Raw genomic sequence first — 23,169 nt, 5'->3', positions numbered from 1 at the left:
TTATTGAAATGGACATAATAAGTACAGCTCTTTTATAATAAAATTTTAACAGCTCAAATATATAGTTCAACCCTTGTAGTCACAACACACCTCCGCCAGTAAATTGGTATTTAAATATTAAAATAAATTATACCTTGTAACTAATTTAAAGGCGTTAATGTGAGAATTAATGTCACGTTTAACAACAAATTGCAGCTCTAAAATTATTACATGAAGACTGCATCGCATGACAATGGACACTTTACCAGTCATTTTGTTTTAATGAATTCGTAAGCATGAAACATATTCACACATATCATTTTGTTTGGACTATTATTATAATTATTAAAATGTACATTTATACAAATTAGATTATTTAATTTAGACGTTTTTCGAGTGTCATAACAATTGCACTTGATTGGTGAAAAATTTTCACATAAGAAACTAAAAGTTAAGAAATAAATATAAGGTTGTTCGGAAAGTAATGTCATTTCATTTCTTTTCATGAAAATGTAAGATTATTTTTTTATAGTGAATAAATATTTTATTGAATAATATATTCTTCATGCTGTTCCAATATCTGTTGCAATCTCTCTGGCAGCAATATGATTCCATGCTAACAAAAAACTGATTCCGATGATTTTTGACCTCCCCATTTGAAGCAAAGGTTTGGCTTGATTTACATATAAGACTACATATACAATCTATTAGTCAAGACGTATGTACTACCTTGACTACTAGTCAAGACACATCTTGACTGGTAGGATTGAGTTAGGATAGTAATACGTCCTAACATTAATTAATGCTAACCACGGCGGTAACCCAGTATAACAGTTAACAGTGTTTTGTCTTCTGACAAAACACCAAGATTAGCACGAGTAGTGTCGGCCGACAGCAACATTTCAGGCAAGTGAAAACAACAATCGGAACAATCATCGAAGCATAATTATTCCAAATAATCGTAGTCTCAAATTAGCAAACCAGCATTATATTATAATTATATTAGATTGTAAAACCTTATTTTATTTTAAATTCTTCTACATAAATAATTGAATCACTACATCACATTGTCTTTGACTTCCAAAAATATAAATTACATTGCAACGACCCCTCGACAACGGCTATGGTAAGTATACCTCAGCGACATCAGCGGCAAAAAATGTGTTGTTACAACCTCTAAAACATTTCATAGCGACCGAAAATAAATAATGATCGTAAGTTGGGTGTGAAAGGATATTCTAAGATGGGTGTGAAGTATATTCTAAATATATTTTTTAGTGAAACAACATACTTGTATAACATCTCCCATTACCTTTAATATTTTCACGTTTTAATCATAAATCATTATCATTATCTTCAATGCCTTACCGACCTATTTAAAAGTTGTTTTTACCATTTATAAACTCATGGTGATGACATATTATCCCCGGCAAAAAATCTTCTTTAACATCTTAGTCACTCCGGTACACTTTATATAGAAACATATGGACGTTGGTCCCATATTGTTTTTACTCTTAAATTGCTAAAAATACGCTCTCACAAGCAACAACACCAACGTCAGACCAGCCTTAATTATGAGTATTTAACAATGCTTGATACTTTTCTTACTCTTAGTTATCTTCAAAAGATAAGAACACGAAAACAATACTAAATGTGATTAGAATGTGATGTATAAAATAAAGAAAGTAGTCGTGTGTATGACGTGCTGGTGAACGACATTTTACATATCCGTTTACGTTTGCTGGGATATTAAATTCTGCAATTGTGACGTAAAAATCACTTCTAGTCGTAGTATCAAAAGTAGTCTTTATATCAACAAATGAATGGTGTAAGTCAGTTTGTTTTTCTTGCATATCTTCTCTTGAATTTGGCGCCTGAAGACAAACTGATAAGGTCCAATTAGTCGCTCGACGATTGCCTTCAACCTTTCACATTGTACATTTTGCAGAACTGCATAATGTTTAAAAAACTAATCTTGCAGTATCTTCTTTTTTGTGAAATCGACAAAGCAGACTTAAATTCAAACCATTGGGCATACATTCATCTAACCATATTTAATCTATCCAATGGCTTTGAACAGATCAGGTACAACATCGGCGCCTACTCCTTTGTTATTTTTGAGCTGAGCTATAGCAGTTTTAATTTCATCATAGGTAATGATTTTTCAATTGGTTTTTGTAATTAATAAATAATATTAAAAGTAAAATATAATGAAATCATTTTCCTCAAACTAAACAGAATTTAATACAAATTAGTCACTGGTTTTTTTTGACAGGATACGGTCCAGTTTACAACCTTTTTGCAGTGATGGGATTAATTTAAAACCCTAATCAACTCATAATTAATCGAATCCAACTCTAGAATTTCCGGTTAAGAAGGATTATAAAATATATATGTATATATATTTCAATATAATTTTATTAATGAAATCAAATTTTTTATTAGTTTTTTCGACGAATGACGAAAATGAAAATCTTCATTTAAAGCAAAAACTCCTTTTTTTTATCATAATATGACGTAATTGAAAAAAGATTATGAACAAATTTGACGTATATTTGATAAAAAAATATTTAACTAAATTTTCCTTTTATGGAAACATTCGATCGACGCTTGCATTTTTAGTTTCTAAAATTTACATTTAAAAAAAATTACTCCCCCTAATTAGAAGCTTGAACATCGTTAGATTAGAATTTTATTTCAGACAAAGATACAAATATTATTCTAATATTATCTTAAATAAATTTTACTATTTATTTCTAGTTTTATTGATGTAACAGTTCCACGTTATATTACATATATATAAATATTATATTTGCTAACAAAACATCACATCCTAAGGCAAACAAATAAATAGCATGATAGACTTTCTCATGGATTCTATTGCTTGATATAAAGTTTTTATAGCATGTTATCTATTAACATACTTGCATGCCTTGTTAGCTTTATTTTGTGTTGTTTGAATTCTGAACTAATAGTTTCTATGACAAGACTTAAAATAAATTATTGTTGGACTATCAGCAAGTGGGAAGACTACTACCAAATATTCATTTTATTTCGTTTTCACATTGCTGAAAGTACAACCAAAGTACAACCAATATCTGCCAATAATACCTTTCATTAATAGATTCATTGTTGTAACTCTGCCATCTATTAACCAGTAGCACATAAACGGGAGTCTGCTACAAATTATTGCCACATTTTATTAATAAACATAGTTCACAAGCGTTTATTACAAAGAGTTTGACAGCTATAGAGGTATGAATTTATAAAAATTTTGAAAGTTTTGTATATTACTGCAAACTTAATTTTTTAAACTTTATAATAATAAAATTATTAGTGATTTTAAGAAAAGATATAAAATAAATATAACTATCCAAATGGTATCATATGATTATACAAAAAATGGAATTATAGAGGCAATATATAGTTGACATAATAATTTACTTAAAATAGTAGGCACTGTTTTCTAAAAGTGGAATGAATCAAGAAAGTCACAATGTAAAACCTCTTAAAAATGCAAAATGGACAAATTTAATGGCAATAAGTTTAGTGTTAAGCATGATATAGACGATGAAATTTGTTTGCAAACAAGGTTTGCTGGCTATCAAATTGCATCGTCTATACTCAAGTTTGCAAACCAAAATTTGGTTTGCAAACTAGTTTGCAGTGAAATTAAAATTTTTCAATTATTTGTTAAGTTTGCAAACATGTTTACTTGTGTATATCGAAGTTTGCAAACTTCTCATAATTTAAGAATTTTGGTGAGCGTCGGACAAACAAAGATTACAGAAAAAAATTATTAATTCTTGGTAAAAAGAAAAATAAATGAAAAATAATTAAAAAATTGCTAGACATTAGACAATTATTGAAGAAGTTTATATATTTTAAAAATTATTTTGTGCTAAAAACATTTTTATAGTAAGCTTTAATATTTAAACAATTATTATATGAATAAAAATTTTAAAATGTAACATATTAAAAAATTGAAACAAAAATAATTTTAGTTTAAAAAATGAAATAAATAACAGGTTGCTATGATCATCACCTCAATTTCTTCAGTTTCAATTATTGTTTTGCACTCTGTACTTACTCCGCTGTTGATATGAACGCTGTAGAAAATAAATAAAAATGAAGTTTGCCAACCTTGTTTCAAAGTGTATAGCAAAGCGCATATTCGGTTTGCAAATTTGGTTTGCAAACAAATTTCATCGTCTATATCATGCTTTACAATAAATCTGCAATTACAATTGTAAGGTATTTATTGCTATTTGTATTGCAGTTAAAGCCATTTATTGGAAAATATCCCATTAAATTCAATTAATGGGGAGTTGAATATTCATTTATAATGCATTATATTTCAATATTTGTAATGTATGTAGAATTTTATTTCTACTATTGATATATATCTTTATAATATATTTTTTTAAACATCACAAATTTAATTTAAATTTTATGCAACACTTTGAAAAATAAAAATATTTTATTAAGTACCCAAAAACTTATCAGACATAATTCTTTAATTCTTACTTTTTAAAAATTTCTTTGATTTTTAAAATTAACTTCAAATTTTGTTCTTTACTTAACAATAGTCCTTTTCGGTGGCTCGCTAGTATGGCATCACTGTTGCAATCAGTGCGAACCACCGAAAATACCTATTGTACATAACGCAACAAAAATATATGTCAAAAAAAAGCATTTAACATATTTTAAAGGTGATGCCAATTTGTTTTAACCAGACTTAATATTGTTTTTACAAACCCAAAAAAAAAATTATGACTATTATATATTATTAGGGGTATTCAGGCAACAGATTAGTTGCTTAGTAGATTATTACAACAAATATTTGCATACAAAAAAGAAACTAAACAGAGAATGTACTCTTTCGGAGTTTCTCAGATTAGGGAAAATTTGATTAATAGTGCTGCCAGTACCAAGTGTCGGCGCTATGAGCTTAGGGTGTCTCAAAAAGGAAATTCAAAAATAATAACATAAATTAATAAATAAAATTAAGTAAAACTATAATTTTTAAAGGAATAAAATATAATTAAAAAGTATAAAATTGAATATTCCAATTCTTGATATATGACACGTTTGCAATTTTAGTTATATGATAAATTATATGATATGATAAGATAACTTATATAATAAATTTATATATTATTAAAATTTACGAATATTTGAGTATTTCACTGTTAACATACGTTTCGCTTTTGCTGTTGATACGAGTGCTGCCAAGGCATTTGCACACAACAAACTAATCAGATTACGCATTTTGGGTCGTTCAAGCAACAGATTAACATCAAAATGCTAAATTTTTTTTATATGAAGTTCTTTAGTCTACTAGGTAACTAATCTATTGTATAGTATATAGCAGGCAAATTACATTGTGTATAAAAATAAACAACATATATTAAAAATTAAATTGAATACAAATTTAAAAGGAATGGTAAATATGTTGAAAATTTCAAAATGAAAACCTGAAATTTTTCTTTTTTTCCAATTTTCAAATTTATGAAATTTTTGAATTTCGTTTGAATTTTTATTTACATAGAATTTTTAACACATGATTGCAATATTCGTTGGAGTTCCCAATGAAAGTTCACAATAATTCGCTTATTACATTGGCAACGCTTGTTTTTCTGCTAGCCGATGTAGGTAGGTAGATAGGTAGGGAAAATAGTGTTGTTGCTTTGCGTACATTTCGACCAGTATAAGCGAGTAATTTGCTGTTTTTTGTCATACTTGCGAGCAACCGAAAAAGCCTAATTATATTATAAATTGTTATTACAGTGTTCATAATAAATTAAACAATTTTTCGAAATTTTATTAAACGCCCTGTGCTACTGTAATTTCAATTCACATTATTGTAATAAGATATGCTTTGTGTGGATGTCACAACAAGCTACATCCATACAATAACATATGCAGCAGACAGAAAAATGATAAACGTCAAACAGTAGAGAACGCTTGCCGTGAGTGGTGCATTCGTGGAGTTTTGTCGGATGAGAATTTAGCATTTTAATTAATAGTTTAAGTTTTTCTTAGTGCCCAGTGCTAATTAAATTTTAATTAATTTCCATCATTTAAATCGATTACCTAATAAACATAATTTACACTTAATAATTAAATTAACCGGCCATTTTTTATTTGGAACTGGTACTACTGATTGAAGACTATACGACTTCTGTGTTGCGGAGGCGTTATTATCGTGCTAAAAATTAAACTTGTTAGTTTAGATAAAGAAATTTTTACAAATACTCTGTGATTATATATATTTACACAAAATACAATAGCAAGAATTGCAATTGCATACGAAACAATCCATAAAGTGCACTTAGCAACGGATTGAATAAAAGTAAAGAATTTCGTTTATTTTGTTTTGTACGCGGAGTTCAAGTGTCTACGGCTAAAGCAAAGTTAAATTAGTGTAGCGGAGGCTTATTCAAGTGTCGCATAATCTATACTACATATGGAACAAAAACGCCATAGCGCCATAACGTTCAACAACGCCGCATTCATCGTATGCTTATTTTTATCTTTATAATTTTACGTGTTCAACGTGTGCATAAATTCTGTGTAATTAATCTTAAGCCAGCAGCACAAAGTGCATAAACTGTTTGGTCCCCTTATGCTCAACACAATCTACTACGTATTTAGTGTTTACTTGCTCATCAAATCCCTCTAAAAGTGTCAATGCCTCTGCCGCCTAAGATCGTAAACTACCCGCATCTTCTGTATTGTCTTCCACAGCCTGCGTAAAATTAATCTTCAATTGAACAGAAACCATAACGAAAATATTCTTTCACGAATTCCCGTCGCGATAGCTTCAGTTAAAACGTCAACAGCATCATTTGTTCGATTGTCAAAATTTTTGTGATTACAAATTGCGTCCAAACGAACTAAAATATATAATTCGATTCCATTGTTTATAACTTAAATAAGATAAATTATTGTGCTTTCTATTTCGAATGTGCTAGACAATCAATTTTAAGGTAAGCAAAAATAAATTTGTTTGAAATTATAACCTGTTGAGGGAACCGGTCTTCAAAAGGGATTCATATAGTTATTTTTTTTTCTGTTATTGCATATAAGTAAAATTTTAATTACACTCTTTAAAAACTAAAAAAATTATCTATATAATTTATTTTTCATTTACTTTTTGAATACATATATTATAAATATGTTTAATCTGATTTATTTAATAACATTTGATGAGGTAATTTTATATATCTTCTATGTTATCAAAACTTTTTGCATGAATTTATTAGTTTATCAGATAGTGTTATCAATAATATCAGCAGATTCCTATTAACATTCACATTATCGCAAATAAAACGGAAACTAGACATTTCAGAATGGGAAAGCCGAATGATTACAATTCTTGTACATATTCATATTTAATGTTTGAAATCTACATACATACGACTATATCTTAAACTACTTTATACATACTTTATACATATATTTGTAATATTTACCAAGTAAATTTGTTTTAAAGGCTTAAAGATAATGGATTTTGTTTATACGAGGGCTGCCATTTAAGTTTTGCGCCTAACAATGAAAGCACAGTGGTTAAGAAATGAAAATATTTTTATTGTTTTTCGAACTGTTCAACATAATGATCAATACATTTTGGCATTCGATTAAACCATTTTTCGAAACTGTTTTGCCACTCTGAAATTGGTATCTCCAAAACTAGAGGTTTGAATGCCTCAACGTTCTGTTAGGGCGTAGAAAAAACTGCATTATTTTTTAATATTTTTTAACAAGAACAAGTCATTTGGTGTCAAGTGTGAATAACTCATCAGTTTTGAGTGCTCAGAAACTTTTGTTTGAGCTAATGTATATGCGCTCGCGTTGTCGTGGTGGAGTCCAGCAAATAAATAGTTGTTCAAGCGGTACAGTTGGCACCATAATCGAGTTTTTTGAAAAAACATGCGATCATTAGCTTGAAGTTACTCTGTCCGCGGACGACTTTTGACGGGTTCTGCTCACTTTAGAAGACCCAAACAGTGAATTGTTGTTTTGTTACGGGCTCTTAGGCGTAGATCCATAATTCGTCACTTGTCACGATGTTGTAGGTATGTTTTGAACTACCTCGGGCATATTTTTTTAGCATTTCCTTGCATCACCAAACATGTGCTTTCTTTTAAGCGATTGTTATATTATGGAAAATCCAACAGGAACAAATCTTTCTGACAACTAAATATATATGTAACATTGAATGTATGCTGGTCTCACTAATGTGCAAGGACATCTCTATCTCCCGGCATCCGATCCATCTCAATCATTTCTCACACTGTATCAATGTTTTCTAGTACAACAGCCGTTCTTAGACGACCTTCACGAAATTCGTTGTGAAAAAAACGGACTATCACACTTGAACTCATTTTACAGTCGCTGGAAGTAGTGTTTCATCACCAAAAGTCGAACTAAGTTGATCAATGCATTCTTTTCTGGTAAGCCCGCGTTGTAAATCATAAAAAATCGTTACACGCAAATGTTGATTATTTAATTTCATATTTTCGCAAAGACATAATTTAGAATCGATGTAGACAACAGAATAAGTGCTCGTAAACTCAAACATTGTAACGGCATTTATGCTAGAAAATAAAAAACTTTCGAACAGAAATATCAAATTTTAACTGGCAATAGTATTCCTTAGGCACGAGACTTAAAAGGAAGCCTACGAAAATTAAATTAAAAAAAATATTTTATATACCTTATATCTCATACCTGGTATGACGGTTTTTTTGTATAATATTATAAAGCATGACATTATTATTATTTTACACACCTATAAAATTAGAGGCATAACAAAGATTGTGGTTCTAAAGTACCAAAGTTATACGCGAATTACATTAGCAATAATTGGCAAAGATACATTCCAAATGTTCCCATGTTTTTTTCTAATTACTTAAATCCAACTTGCGTTCTAACAACAAAAACAGTAGCCCAGAACTCTTGGTGTTTGTACCACGGTAATCACATTATTTCTTCGAGATCATTTCGAACGATATAAGTTCATCTCGTATATATCATTATGATGTCATAAATATTTTTTCAATGTTTAGAATATACAATCAATGGCTCATATCTTAAAAATTTCAACACACCCTAACTGAAGAAAATATATGTTATCCATATGCATGTCTCCTTAATTGAAGTCTCATCTTAATCTATAAATATTGAAAATTTATAACACCTATTGTTATAAATTTCAGGATTACCAGAATAGTTTTTATACTGTCTATTAAAAGTACATGTTAATATGCACTTTAAATAGTGCACAGTGAAATAGACCAATCATATTTGATTCTCTACATCAATTTTAATAAGATCCTACTCTTTGATATTATTAGCATTATCTGCTTTAAACTAAAATTACTGTCCCTCTCTCTGTCGAAATTGTTCTTCCATATAATAAAACATGATTTTATTCATTTGTGATACAAATATACTAAATATATTTATTCGCGGAACTGCACCGAAAAAAACCGGTTTTTCATTTGGTGAATTATGTAGAGGACTTTTTCTAAAAAAAAAAAAAACAATTTTGTTGTGGAATTTTATGTTTATTTAAATATTCTTTCTTTAAGATTCGTCTCTTGTTCTCTTGACACGGTTAGGATAGGTTGGAAAGGCGGGTTATTATTTAAATGTTTGACACTCTGAGACATTTTTTGGCAATTGTGATACGTTCAAAATCGTCAGTTGCTTAACGAAGGCGTATTGCCAATAATGTTAACTGCACATATTGTTGTTGGCTGAAAGTAGCTAGGCTAACCGTTGTTTCCAGGCAGACAAAATTCCTGTACAAAATTCCTGTTAAAAGATTTGTGTTTTAAAATAAAGTTAAAGAGATTTGATAGGTCTACCTCCGTTATCTCTACTAGGCCATTTAAGAAATGGTCTACTTGTCATTAAATTCGCTTTGTCTATAATTCTGAATAAAAACATTGAATGTAATTGATGGATTCCATCTTTTTCTCATCATGGCAGCTCTTGCACAATTCGTTTGTTGGAATTTGGTTGATAATGTATAAACACTCTATTTAATATCAATTTTGTCTATGCATATTGTTGATATATGTATATTAACAGACTTAGTTTTTTTTAAATAAACTATCATTTTTGGTAAATCCATTACATCTATTTTTGCCCTGCCTAACTCTGTACTTAATTACTCAGTATATCTTGCAATATTTATTGCAATATTATAGAAAGATTAAAAATAATTGCCTAAATATTATTATTTTAAATGAATATTTACCATGTATAACATAAAATAAATTTGTTTTACTATAAATAAAGCCATAAATTTAAGTGCCCTTAATATCTGATTAAAATAACGTTATTTTATCTGTCTTATTTTGTTCGTATTGCTAAAAGCATTCAAAATATTTAATGCATTGCATTGGTAGACATCTGTAGATTGGCATACAGTTACATAGATACTTACAGAGCACAAGTAAACTTAGATATATGTACTTGATGCAATGAAATAACAGAATTGCATGTGTAATAAGTATAAAAATAGAATAGTACTCGTACAAGTCAAATGTAAATGCACCCCAAACAACACCGATACTCGTACAGAAACCAAAACCAAACATTCGAAGAACGAAGAACCAATAACCTAGCAACCAGAACAAATGACGACAAAAAACAACATACGCGACGCGACACACGCATGTACAGATACCGTAAAACCTCACAAATGCAGGTCGGTGAGTAAGCCCGCAAGCCCGCAGGCCTACAAGCCGCCAAGCAAGTAACTTACTAAGCGACTCGATTCTCGTACAAAGTAGGCGAAGCCGTAATTAATGCAACTGTGCGAATTGATGCGTCCCTGGCACGACAGGAAAATCAATTGATAAATTGCAAAAGGAAAAAAAACAAACTTAGGTGAATAAATCGTGGAACTTAATGTGTTTAGCTACACACTATAATGTGCGAACTAAGGGCAACCTATATGCTTTCACAATCACACACAATCTTTCCGTTCCAACTTGCGTTTTCTATGACATTTCATTAATGTGGCAATCCAATGTTCGCGTTTATTTATGCGGAGTTAGCTGGAGAAGTCATGTTGTCAGATAGTAGCACAAAAAAATAGGAACTGTATTTTCTTAAACTTTCAACAAAAAACGTACTATGTATTTTCCTTGATTTATCGTAAATTGAATCGGTTTCCTCTAACATATTCGCTCCAGTTTTGCAATTTATTAATGTTTTCAAAATAAAATTTGTACACACAAAGTTTTGTATGCGAAATCGTATATAGTATATCTGCCTGTAACACTTCGAAAAGGTAACAAAAAGCACAGTCCGTCGAAATAAAAATATAACTTTGGGGTTGAAATTCACATACCATCCCCAATTTTCGCCTACTAAAAAAAAGGCAGTCAGTCCTCGTATCCCCAACACTACTTGTTTAAAATAAATAAATGTTTTGAGGTAATATTTGCTTGGAAGAAGAAATAGGGTCGTCATATTTTCCACTTCACTCAACTGTTAAACCTTGCAAATGTCAGTCAACACAAATTGAAACCTTAAAATGGATTCAAAACTAAATTACGAGAAATATTAAATAAAAAAGTAATGGCAAAAGCTTAACAATTACGAATTAAGCTCATCAAATTGACACTGATTAAGGAAAAGTCTTTCTAATTTAGAAACTTAATTCTCCATTGTTTCATTTTACAACAAGAAACCTAAAACCACAAAAAACAAAAACGAGATAAAACACTACATAAAATCCGCTAGAGTATCTTAGTATCTTTTTTCAACCTTCATGACTTTCTTTTCGTACTCGTAGCTTTTAATTTCTCATTTCATTAAAATTTTCTACTGCAATTAAATGCTGTTTCTTATTGTTTTTTATATATTTCCTTTTTTTTTTCTTTTTTTTTTTTAACAATATTACAATAATTAAATTTTACTTTTCATACAAAAAATGTAAAAAGTTTCGACCTGAAAACAAAGAGTGTAAAAAAGACTTCACATGTCATTTTGCAGATAAAAAGAAACTTAATTACTATTTCCAGTTTTGTTAATTTATTTCTTGAGTAAAAGCAATTAAAACCTTAGAATCAAATTAAACTAAAACTGTAGAAAATGATTTTAAAACCGAATACCCAATAGGAAAAAAATCAAGACAAAGATTTTTTGTTAGTAGTAATATTGTTTGAAACATTTTTTGTTACATTTTAAATACGTTAGATTCAATGAATGATTCAAATTTTATTTGTTAATTAAAAAAACATAAAATGGAACCGTTAATTTTATGTTAACACATAGGTAAATCCATATTTTAGTTATTTGGAGATAATTGTATTGCATTCACAAACATAGCGCATATAAGTTAACACACGCGTACCCCAAATCCGGCCCTGTGCTTAGTTTCATTAACGGAACAATCATGCGATATTGTTCGAACGCATGGTTGCTACTAAACGGGACTTTTCCAGACAAACAAGTGGATGTCCCGTTTGGTAGCAACCATGCTCGGGCGCCAGTTAAATATTCTTTTATTTAATCAGAAGTATTGATGTTGCTTCTTCGGAAGCTAAAGCAGGAGAGACCGAACGCATAGTTGCTACCAAATGGGACATCCACTTGTTTATCTGGAAAAGTCCCGTTTGGCTTCGGTAGCTCCCAACTTCGCAAAAGTGCGCTCGGTCTCTCCTGATTTAGCTTCCGAAGAAGCAACATCAATACTTCTGATTAAATTAAAGAATATTTAACTTATATTAGATTAGGTTATACCGGCAATTTGAGTTACTGTATAGTGAGAAACTCAATGCTTAAAACCTAGAATCTTTGGTGATGCTTAGAATCCTGTTCAGTGAGAGGTCTTGTAATTGATCAAGATCCTCAAAAAAAGGTGGCCTCTAAAGTGTTAAGTCGCCGCCTAAAGGGGTACATGACCAATCTATTCTAAATGCAGAATCTGTGATTTGATATACAGAAGCAAATTAAAGGTATCTAGATTAATATTTGTCTTTACAGGGCACTGTACCGTAGAACGGCATGGAACTAGACTCGGCCTAACTTGTGGTATCTCCTGCAACGCATGTCTACCAACTCCTGAAGAAAGGACACCAGAACACCTGTTGTGTCTATGATCAGGTCTGGTCAGAACTAGTCTAAGGTTTTGGGGGATCCCCCTCTTTAACAAACTCAGCGTTATTTTTAGTATTAGCATTAGCCAGACTCTCGCCTTTATAAATGCTTCTGGCTGGTTCTAGTTCGACCCTTTTTCTACCTACTTTTACGAGGCATTGTCGATTCAAAACGATTTTCTTAACTAATTAAGGAGGGTTTGTTCCTCTCTCCACTTCAACTAACTAACTAACTAGGCATAATTCAAAAGTACAAATATAGTAGTAAAACTTTAATATTGACAATACTGATATGACTCACTGTATAACATGACCTTTATACAGTGAATTATATATGCTCTCAATATTGTTTGCATAACCAGATGATTTAAATTTATCTATAATTAATTAATTTCATTTTAAAAGTTTTTCACCATGTTTTCATTTGAATATGTGGTTTTATTTTTATTTTTTTCTATAACTTTTATGACTCAAACTTTTATTAAAAATGATTGTAGGTATAATTTTGTAATTACTTTTTCTATGTCGTAACTCTTTTATTAAGACTTTCTTTTTATAATCCGGAATTGCACTGAATTTTGATTCTTACAGAAAAGATTATAAAATTTTAAACGAATTTTGCACTTAAAACCCTCCCACTTGCTATAAAGTATTTTTGTAAGAACAAAGAAAAACTCCATAAAAGTACATTTAATTTAAAACAAGTAATTTAAATTTGTAACTGAACAACAAACTCACAAAAGATAATGAAGAACTTAATATGGTCACATGCACAAATGTAAATTTGTAGCAATAATTATATTCAAAAATAAATTAATATTACAATATGTTGAAATATTCTATATTGTATTGTAGGTACCTACATCCTAATATATAATTCTCTTAGGGTTTTATCTAAAAGTAGAAAATTACTTCTAATTACTTTTTGGTTTTGATTTTTTTGTTCCAAATGATATCTGTTTTTACTCAGAATTATTGCTAATATATCTGTTTTTAAATGTATATATTATAATAACTTGTAAATGTTATTCATATACATTTTTAACTTTATAGTACGTTCACACTATCGCAATTAGCTGGATAAATGTTCAGCAATATGTGGCATTATTTGAAAAAAGACCATTTAAATATATGCTAAAAGGGTTCGAGAATTGAAATTGTGAACGTGGTATTAGTCCTTTCCTTTATGCCATAAATTCTATTATGTTAATATAATATATACATAAAGTTTTTTTTGTATTTCCAACAGTTCTTGTTATTGTAAACGGATTAGGGCCTCAATAATCTTAGAAAATCTTTTTTGTTTACTTTGTCAACAGTGGTACACATACAGCAACGATGAGTGACATAGTGTTGAAGATCAGATTCAGTATGTAAACTTAGCTCCTTTTGGAACCTTTCCAATATTTGATTTATATTACTCATTTTTCATAAAACATTTTATATGCTTAATTGCCAGTTGTTAAAGGAAAAAATAAACTTGATGAGCTCAGGGGATTACTTTTTTTGTCTAGTATTAAATGGAATGTGTTTGATACATACCTTTGTATCAAACACAAACTAAGTGACGTTCCTTGCGCAAATTTTGAAAGCAATCTATTATCAGGTGGTAGTTAACATTTGATGCTAGTACCATAAAAATTAAAACAAAAAACTTTAATTACTGGATACAGCTACTTTAAAAAAGAAAAAGGTTTTCTTACAACAACTGTTCTTCGAGATACAATGAAATAGGCATAATGAAAATGAAACTGATGAAAAGCGTAGTAAACATTTAGAGATTAAATGAATTCAACTGATGCTTCTTTTTGTGACAATTATTTTCAAAAGTAGCAGTTGATTTATATGTAATGGAACGAAGTATTAAAGTACCATATTTCGAAGGGAACCATCTGCTTATTAAAAGAAAACTTTTCTGTCAATATAAATTTCATAAATGGATCTCTTTCCTAGCTATCAAGATAAAATCGTACTCCTACAAAAACATTCTTAAATTCTCAAAATTTAATTTAAAGTTGATAACGGGTGTCATTACAGATCATTATGGCCTGAAATATCATCATCATAAATCACGATTATCTCCTAATTCGGAATGCAGATTATGCCTTAAAGATGTGGAAACTGCTATGCATATTCTTTGTGATTGTACAGCTTTAATAACGCACAGTAGAAACTTGTTTCATATGGAATTTCTGTCACCAGAGCAGATTAAGAGCTCTTCTCTAGATTTATTTTTGAACTTTGTTCACAAAGCTTGAAAGAGCTTTCAATAGTGAAATTGGTACAATAGGACACTTCTGGCCGTAGTATCGGCTGTTGGGCGATTTCACGTCAAAACTTTTAATATGTAGATACAGCTATCTAAATCATATAATCTGACACAACTAGAATATTTTCTGCCTGTCTAAATAGGTAACAGCGATATGTTGCATTATGCGGGATATGCAAACAAAAATACCTGACAAATGTTACTGAACATAACACTAAAACATTTTCCAAAACAAAAATTAATGGCGAAAAAATATAGACGTAAAAATACAACAGTAATCGCTTAACTCCTTCCAAATGATTGAAGAAGTTTTCGGAAAGAAGGTATAGAGAGGACTTAGTGAAGTACATCAGTAGTGATATGCCTGAACATATTTTCCTTCAAAAATTTACCAATCTTATTTTTTTTGTATGAGTTCAATTTCAATTTAAAATTCTATATCTTTAAAAAACACACTATTGTTGGAATTGAAGAGTTAGTTCAATATATCTAGTTCAGTTGAGCAGAAATATGTTTATCTTATAGGACCTTTGATTTCATTACTAATATCTTCACAAACTTAATGGACATTATATTTGCTGTATTTTTTATTATACAGTTGCAAAATTAACGTGATTATAGAAGAAATGTGTTTTGTTTATTGATTTTTAATTAAGTTATTAAGTTGAGAAAATAAAGCTACAAGGTAGAACATATTTTTCACATATGACAAATAACCACAGGTAGATTAAGTCGGAAACACGACATCGTTTAAATCATTTTAAAAAGTTCAATATCCCATATATATTTTTTTAAAATTTTTTATGTTCTTCAAACAAAAGAGAAGCAACAAAGCAAACAAAGTAAAATTGTCTCAGTCTACTTAAGATTAACAATTATGTAAATAAACGCTTCCAAGTAATAATCAAGAAGCTAATTAAACCTAATGCTAGTGCAAATAATAAGTAATTTAAACAAAATAATCTTAAACCTTTTAGTAAACAAATTACAATTTGAAAAATGTATTTGAAAAATGTATAAGGGCCTCTGAATTTGATAACCTATAAATGACCGAAATTTTAACGCTTTTACGTAAAAATTTGTTTATTTAACAAGTGGAACATGTGCGATGCAAATAAACAAATTATTTGTTTTTACAAGTCATTTAAAATTTTATTTCACTTTGGAATAAATCTGTCTTGAAAAAATGGTTGTAGGATTAAAATATAATGAATTGTTGGGTTATAGTACTAGTCAGTATGTTACTTATCATCTTAGTAACGTTTTAGATGACACTATTTTGTTAAAACCAAAAAGTAATAGTATCATTTAATGTAATTTTACCATAAATAAATAATAACAGAATCCATACAAATTGTCTTTATTAATTGAATTTATATCAATTACAAAACAAACTATTTCACTACCTTTATACAAACAGTCCTGGTTTAACTTAGCTCACATACGATTATACTTGTGTATGCAAAAATACGAGAAGAAAATTCGAAAATAAATTACCCATTATGTTCAAAAACCTCTTTAAAGAACCTCTGTATAAACATCATCTTTCATATCTCATTATTGCAAAACAAAAAAACACTTCACTTCACGCAAACAAGTAGTCAATGCTATGTTCATAGTAAAACAAACAGAACTTAATGCTGGCTAACAGCGGATGGAAGAAGCCAGAGCAACGCTAGTAAAGTTGCTGAATTTTTACACATTTATATCAATTTTATGGGCTCATACAGTTTATAATTCTATTTAATTCAATACTCGTTAACAACGCGTTCGAGATCTTAGATCTTCTGAACAATTTTTCTCTCGAATACTTCTTATGCCTTTATCTTCTCATCTTTGTTGATTATTGATCAAGCTTTTGCACTATATAGGTGGAGAGGCATGATAAGAGTTGTGTAAAGCATGATTTTTGTTTATTGAAAGAGAGCTTTATATCTCAATTGTGTACTTAGATCGAAGTAACTTCTATTGACATAACTGATTCTTTGATGAATCTCTACGCCTACGCCATTTTTGATGTTTACGCTGGTTTCCAAAGAAACAATATTTCACAACATTGATAGTATAATTCTTAACAGTAATTTGGGTCTCAAGATGCTTAAAAGAATTGTGAGTTTATAGAATTTACTTTGTTATATCCTCATAATAATTACCACAAAACCTATTTGTTTTGCTTGTTTTTTGAATATATGCATTGGTTTTAACCCAACAAAAAAAAGCTAGCAGCTAACAGCACCCGAAAACTAAATAAATAAAAAAGAATAAAACAAAATAGGAGACTGCACTTAAATAACACCATATAAAAATTTTTTTGTAGTAAGCCACTAAAATTAGTAAAATAAAATTAATAATAATGTAGTACCATATCTTCCATTTTCCATTTGACCATTACTGAAATGTGTTGGGCATGAGTAAAATATCAAATTGAACACAAACGGAACTTTCAAATTTCCCTTGTTTATTAATTTATATGAATTTACAGATTATAAATAGAAACGAAAACAATCTATAAATCTTCTAATGCTAACTAAAAGTGTTCTAAAAATATTAACATATATAATATATAAACTATCTACAAAATAGACATACATACAAACAGTCTTGGATGCACGTGTCTTGTGCTCATAAAATTGAAAAAATTTATTGCTGCCCTGCTATTATTAAATGACATGGTACATACATTTATTCATAATTGAATTTGTAAAAAATATAGTTAAACTAAACAAAAAATAATTGTATAATTATTCAAAATTCTTAAAAATAAAAAATCAAAAACTATGCGTTTCTAATGGGTAAAATAATCTTTTTTTAATCTACACATTATGTATTATGTATATAATCCAATAGGAATATGTTGTGTTTTGTTTGCAATCAAATATATAATTCTGAAATTACTAGTAATAAAATGTATTATAAAAAAACGATTTATGTTATTAGATTAAAATGGTAACAACATTATATGTACATAAGTATGTAAAAATACATCTTACGTTGAAAGAATATGTACAACGGGTGTTGAAACAGTTTCATATTCACTCTTGAATTTCCCTAATTCCTCTTAATAGGATATCGCGTCAAACATCCATTTATGGCGGATATAAGCTAATCTATTTATATGATGCGAATTTTTGTCTTTTAAATCAAACTTTCAACTTTGATAATAACAAACAAAAAATAGACACTGGGGTCAGATATATTAAATAAAGGAAGGTACTCAATTACAAAGCAATTTAGGACTATCAGTCCAAACAAACAAAAATGTTTGTTTTTGTTAAAAATAATGTTTTTTCGGTCATAACATTTAATTGTATTTAATAACCTTACATAAAACAATTCAGTTGTGTGTTTATTTACAAGGTATAAATCTGCATCTTGTCCATTCCATTACAAAAAAAGTAGCCATAGCTTTCTTCAGTATAATCCGAGTCCTTGTAAACTGTTTTGTTAATTCTTTGGTCTATCGACTGTAATAATGTATTAGTAGAGTTCTAAATATATGTACAAATGTGAAAATCTATTTATCTATATCTGTACTTAAACGATTGTTAGAAAGTTTGAAATCCACTACGTACCTTCTTAACTGTACTGTCCCATATGATCTGCAAGGTTCCCATTCCTATAAAGTTTATGTAATTTAAATTTAATTTGCAACGTCATATGGATATTATTCTTAAATAACACAAAATTTGATCATCATGATAGTTATTTCTTTGTATAGTCACACCCCTTGATATCAGCTGTTTTTATAAGTAAAAAATGATGATAATATTTCTTTAAATTCTTTTACATTTTAAAACATTGTTTATAAAATTACAGAAGTATTTTTGATTCAAAATCTGCGCTAATCTTTTCCTAATCAACAAGTCTGCAATCTTCCGTTTTTAATATAAACAAGAAGAGAAATGAAGTTTTTATAAAATAAAGGCTTTTAGGCTTTCATAGCACTTTGGTCTTGAAACTTTGTTTAATTTCAAATATCCAACTATTATAAATATAAACATCTAACTAAAAAGAAGTTATAACTTTCTTTCTCATTCTCTCTCTCTCTCTCTCTCTCTTTTTCTCTCTGCAATTGTTTCTCTGTCTGTCTTTGTTTCTGTCTTTCTTGCACCCTTTCCCTTTCTGTCTCTCATTCTCTTTTTCATTTTCTCTCTCCAAATTCTTAATCTCACTCTTTTTCTCTCTCTCTCTTTCTTTATCTCTTTCTCTCTTTCTTTATCTCTTTCTCTCTCTCTCTCTCTCTCTCTCTCTTTCTTTATCTCTTTCTCTCTCTCTCTCTCTCTCTCTTTCTTTCTCTCTCTCTCTCTTACTCTCCCTCTCTCTTTTTTCTTTCTCTCTCTCTGACACTCCCTCTCTCTTTTTTCTTTCTCACTCTCCCTCTCTTTTTTTCTCTCTCTCTTTCACACAGTGTCATGATGTTAATTTCACCAAAATTTCATCTAAAAATATTCTTAAAAAAACTGTTCCGAGCACTCAAATATTTACTACAAAATCTACATGAATCCTTGATAGATCTATACGTTACATATAGACCTTGCTAAGTCTATAACAAACAAAATTTTGTATATATATAAGTTTTCGCTAGATATTCCAATTCGTTGTGTACATTAAGAAAGTAATCTATTCTATCGTCACACATAATCACCTGAGCATCTTCCTAATTTAGCGCACGTTTATTTGTTCTACATTTTTCAAAATATAAAAAACCTGCACAATCAATTTTTGGCAAACTAAAAAAAATTATTTTATCTTTAATAATATTTTCGGCTAAACGCCAACAGGAAATTATACAATAACTTTTTTGTTTAACAAATTTTCATACATTCAGAAATTAAAATATTTACAAACTACAAGCATGAAATGCATAGTAACAAGGTACTTGTATAATTTCATATAAATACATATATACCTAAAAATTGTCTACTATCAATATTTACTGAAGATACAAGGTACAAGTACAAATGATTGAATTCTACGTACATATAACAATAAGTTCCACTTCCAAAACACTGTAATAATCAGAATATCTATACTATTTGTGTATATCCAGTTTTAAAAGAAATTCATTCAGATCCAGTTGGTCCTACTATCTAACCTGTCATTGGATAGTAACCAGAGTCATTAATACAAATATAGACAGTTAAATCCCTTTTCAGAGTGGAAAGCCAGCCAGCCAGATATCTCATAGTCGACAGTAAGTATTCTGTCGGAATGGACAATGGTGAATGATAATAAATATATCCTGAAGAAAATTAGTTTAAATCTGTGAGTCATTAGCAGGGTTCGTATTTGCTCAGTCATGAGCAGCTCAGGCTCATGAGCAAGAGCCAATTCTTATATGAGCCCAAAATTGGCTCATGAGCGTGAGCCCAAAATTGACTCATATTGAAGAGCTGCTCATCAGCGTGAGCCTTCAAGTTACTCATATTGAAGAGCTGCTCATGAAATCTCACGAGCCGAGAGCTCAAGATAGATGAAGTTGACAAATGATAGAATTAGGCATAATAGTTATATTAAAAATACCTCCTATACAAAACAATTACCGACTCTAAATTTTTTTTTTGTAAATAGTTATGTTTATTGGATTTTACGACTAATAAAACCAAATTTAAAAATATATCTTAAAAAGTTTTATAATTAAATTGATATATATGTAAGTATCATTAATATGTGTGAAGGGTATTGAAGATGCGGGTTTTCTGTGTAAAAATAAATATTTTTCATATTCTTTTTAATCATTAGAAGATTTATTGACCTATATGGAATACTTAAATATAAGTTTTTCTATTCAAACATTGAACTTTTTAACGTGTTGTTTATAATTAAATGATTTATTTATCTGGGCATTCCCGATGATGTTTGTTTCATTTGTCATAAGAATTTTTAATTTAAATAATCGTGAACTAGAGATTCATAGAAATATATATTAATTATTGTATGTATTTGTTCTATTGAATTTAGCATATAAATTTTATGATTTTTTAAACGCATTTTTAAAAGTCTGAAAAATAAAAATAAATATTAAATAAAAAATAATAATATATTAAATTATTTAACTATTAATACAAATAGACAAATTAAACAAAATTAAATTTAAAATATTATATATTTATTCCTATATTATAAACGTAATTGTTATGTTTAAAATGGTGTTGAGAAACTGTTGAAACCTATGAAATAAAGTTATAATTATAGTTATAAACAACCGAATATTAATATTATACTGATAGTTTAGTATCAGTATCATTAGAACTGAAATATACATAAAAATATTATAGTCGAGTTGGCTGTCGAGGAAGTTTAAATCTAGTCTACAAAATATTAACAAAGACTTTGTAATTAGGAAAACCCATTTGTAATAACTTTATAGATAAAACTGATCAAATTAAAAGGCAGTGTTTTAATTGCAATTTAGATTCAATTTCAATTAAAAGCACAAATTAGTTTCTATAAAGTAAAAACTGTCAATACTCAATACTTTGGTATACTCTCCATATTAAACTCTTATTCATTTAACTCTATATATTTTAAGTTCAAACCTTCCTAAATTTTATAGATTGACACAAATTTTTATATTATCATTATCAACTTTTTTATGAGTTTCAGAATTATCATATATATATTCATATATATATTAGCTCCATTCTTCAGAATCATGACCTAAATCTCTTTATTATATTGCCTAACTTTATATTATGAAAATTTTTAATATAAAACGAGTATATTTCTGAAAATAATTTTTAAGCCTAATATAAAAAACAAAATTATAATAAAATGATATGAAATAGTAAGCATGAACGTGAGTTTAAGCAATTTTTGAAGTGATATATTTAAAAATATACTTCAATTTAAATTATTTATTAAAATTTGCTCAAATATGCAAAAATGTATGACAAGTTATATTTGTGATAAATTAGTAAGTGTACTAAATATACAATATATTTAGTTTATAAAACAGACTAAAACACGAAACACCGCAAATGTACATGACAAATAAATTAAAATACTGTTAAACTTATAATATATATAATATAATAATACAACTTAGATAAACATTTTATTCGTTTAACTAATTAAATATTTTACCTTAATATATATCACATCTAATTAGACAGATTATCATTACAAAATTCTCTGACCATCTTGGCCCATTGCCCGGATCAACACAGAATTGTCCCGTTTTCAAGAAATGTTTAAATGGATTTTAAAAATAATGAAATAGTATTTTTCACTAAAATCTTTGTTATATATAATTCAAATTTTTATTAAATGATTTCAGGACTCCGCCCAAAAATAATTTAGTTATTAGTTACTTTTTCAAAAATTGTTGATTCAAAAAATAGGTCGATTTTAAAGCCATAGAAAACTGATTTGATTATTTGACCACATTTTTTTTTTGTTACAGTACTTCCGTTATAGATCCGCTTCTACTACTTTTCAACTAAGCAGCGTAGCACCTAATACGTTCTGATGTTACGTATATTGATCATTTATTATTCTTTCTATTTTATCAATACAGTGAATTAAAAATAAATAATCTGTCTATTGTATAGGATCGTAGATTTTTTGCACGATCTTCTGTTCATATATGAGCTATGAGCTATGAGCAACAATCTAATATCATTCGTCGTTTTTCAACGCACATCATATTTTTAGACTTGAAGTGTACATAGTAGATTCTATAATATTAGGTGTTGTAAAAATAAATCCAGTATTTTTCCAATGTATAGCTTGCCTGTATCCCGCGTAGAACAAGTCCGCTTGAGTTACGCTAAATGGCGTTAGAAAGATGAG

General features: G+C 28.8%; 1 protein-coding gene across 4 annotated transcripts in view; it reads left to right on the top strand.

Moving 5' to 3' along the window:
* The first annotated feature begins 5,929 nt into the window (after positions 1-5,929).
* The window catches only part of LOC119672418 (tyrosine-protein phosphatase non-receptor type 4), a 29,262-nt gene continuing 12,022 nt past the window's right edge, over positions 5,930-23,169 (top strand). For all 4 annotated transcript variants that reach the window (XM_038083463.1, XM_038083464.1, XM_038083465.1 and 1 more), the window contains exon 1: positions 5,930-6,971. The gene's annotated coding sequence lies outside the window, so the exon portion shown is untranslated. The remainder of the gene's footprint in view (positions 6,972-23,169) is intronic.

Source organism: Teleopsis dalmanni, chromosome 1, assembly GCF_002237135.1.
Source record: "Teleopsis dalmanni isolate 2A chromosome 1, ASM223713v2, whole genome shotgun sequence".
In the NCBI taxonomy this organism is placed as follows: domain Eukaryota; kingdom Metazoa; phylum Arthropoda; class Insecta; order Diptera; family Diopsidae; genus Teleopsis; species Teleopsis dalmanni.
This window is presented reverse-complemented; position numbering and strand designations above follow the sequence as displayed.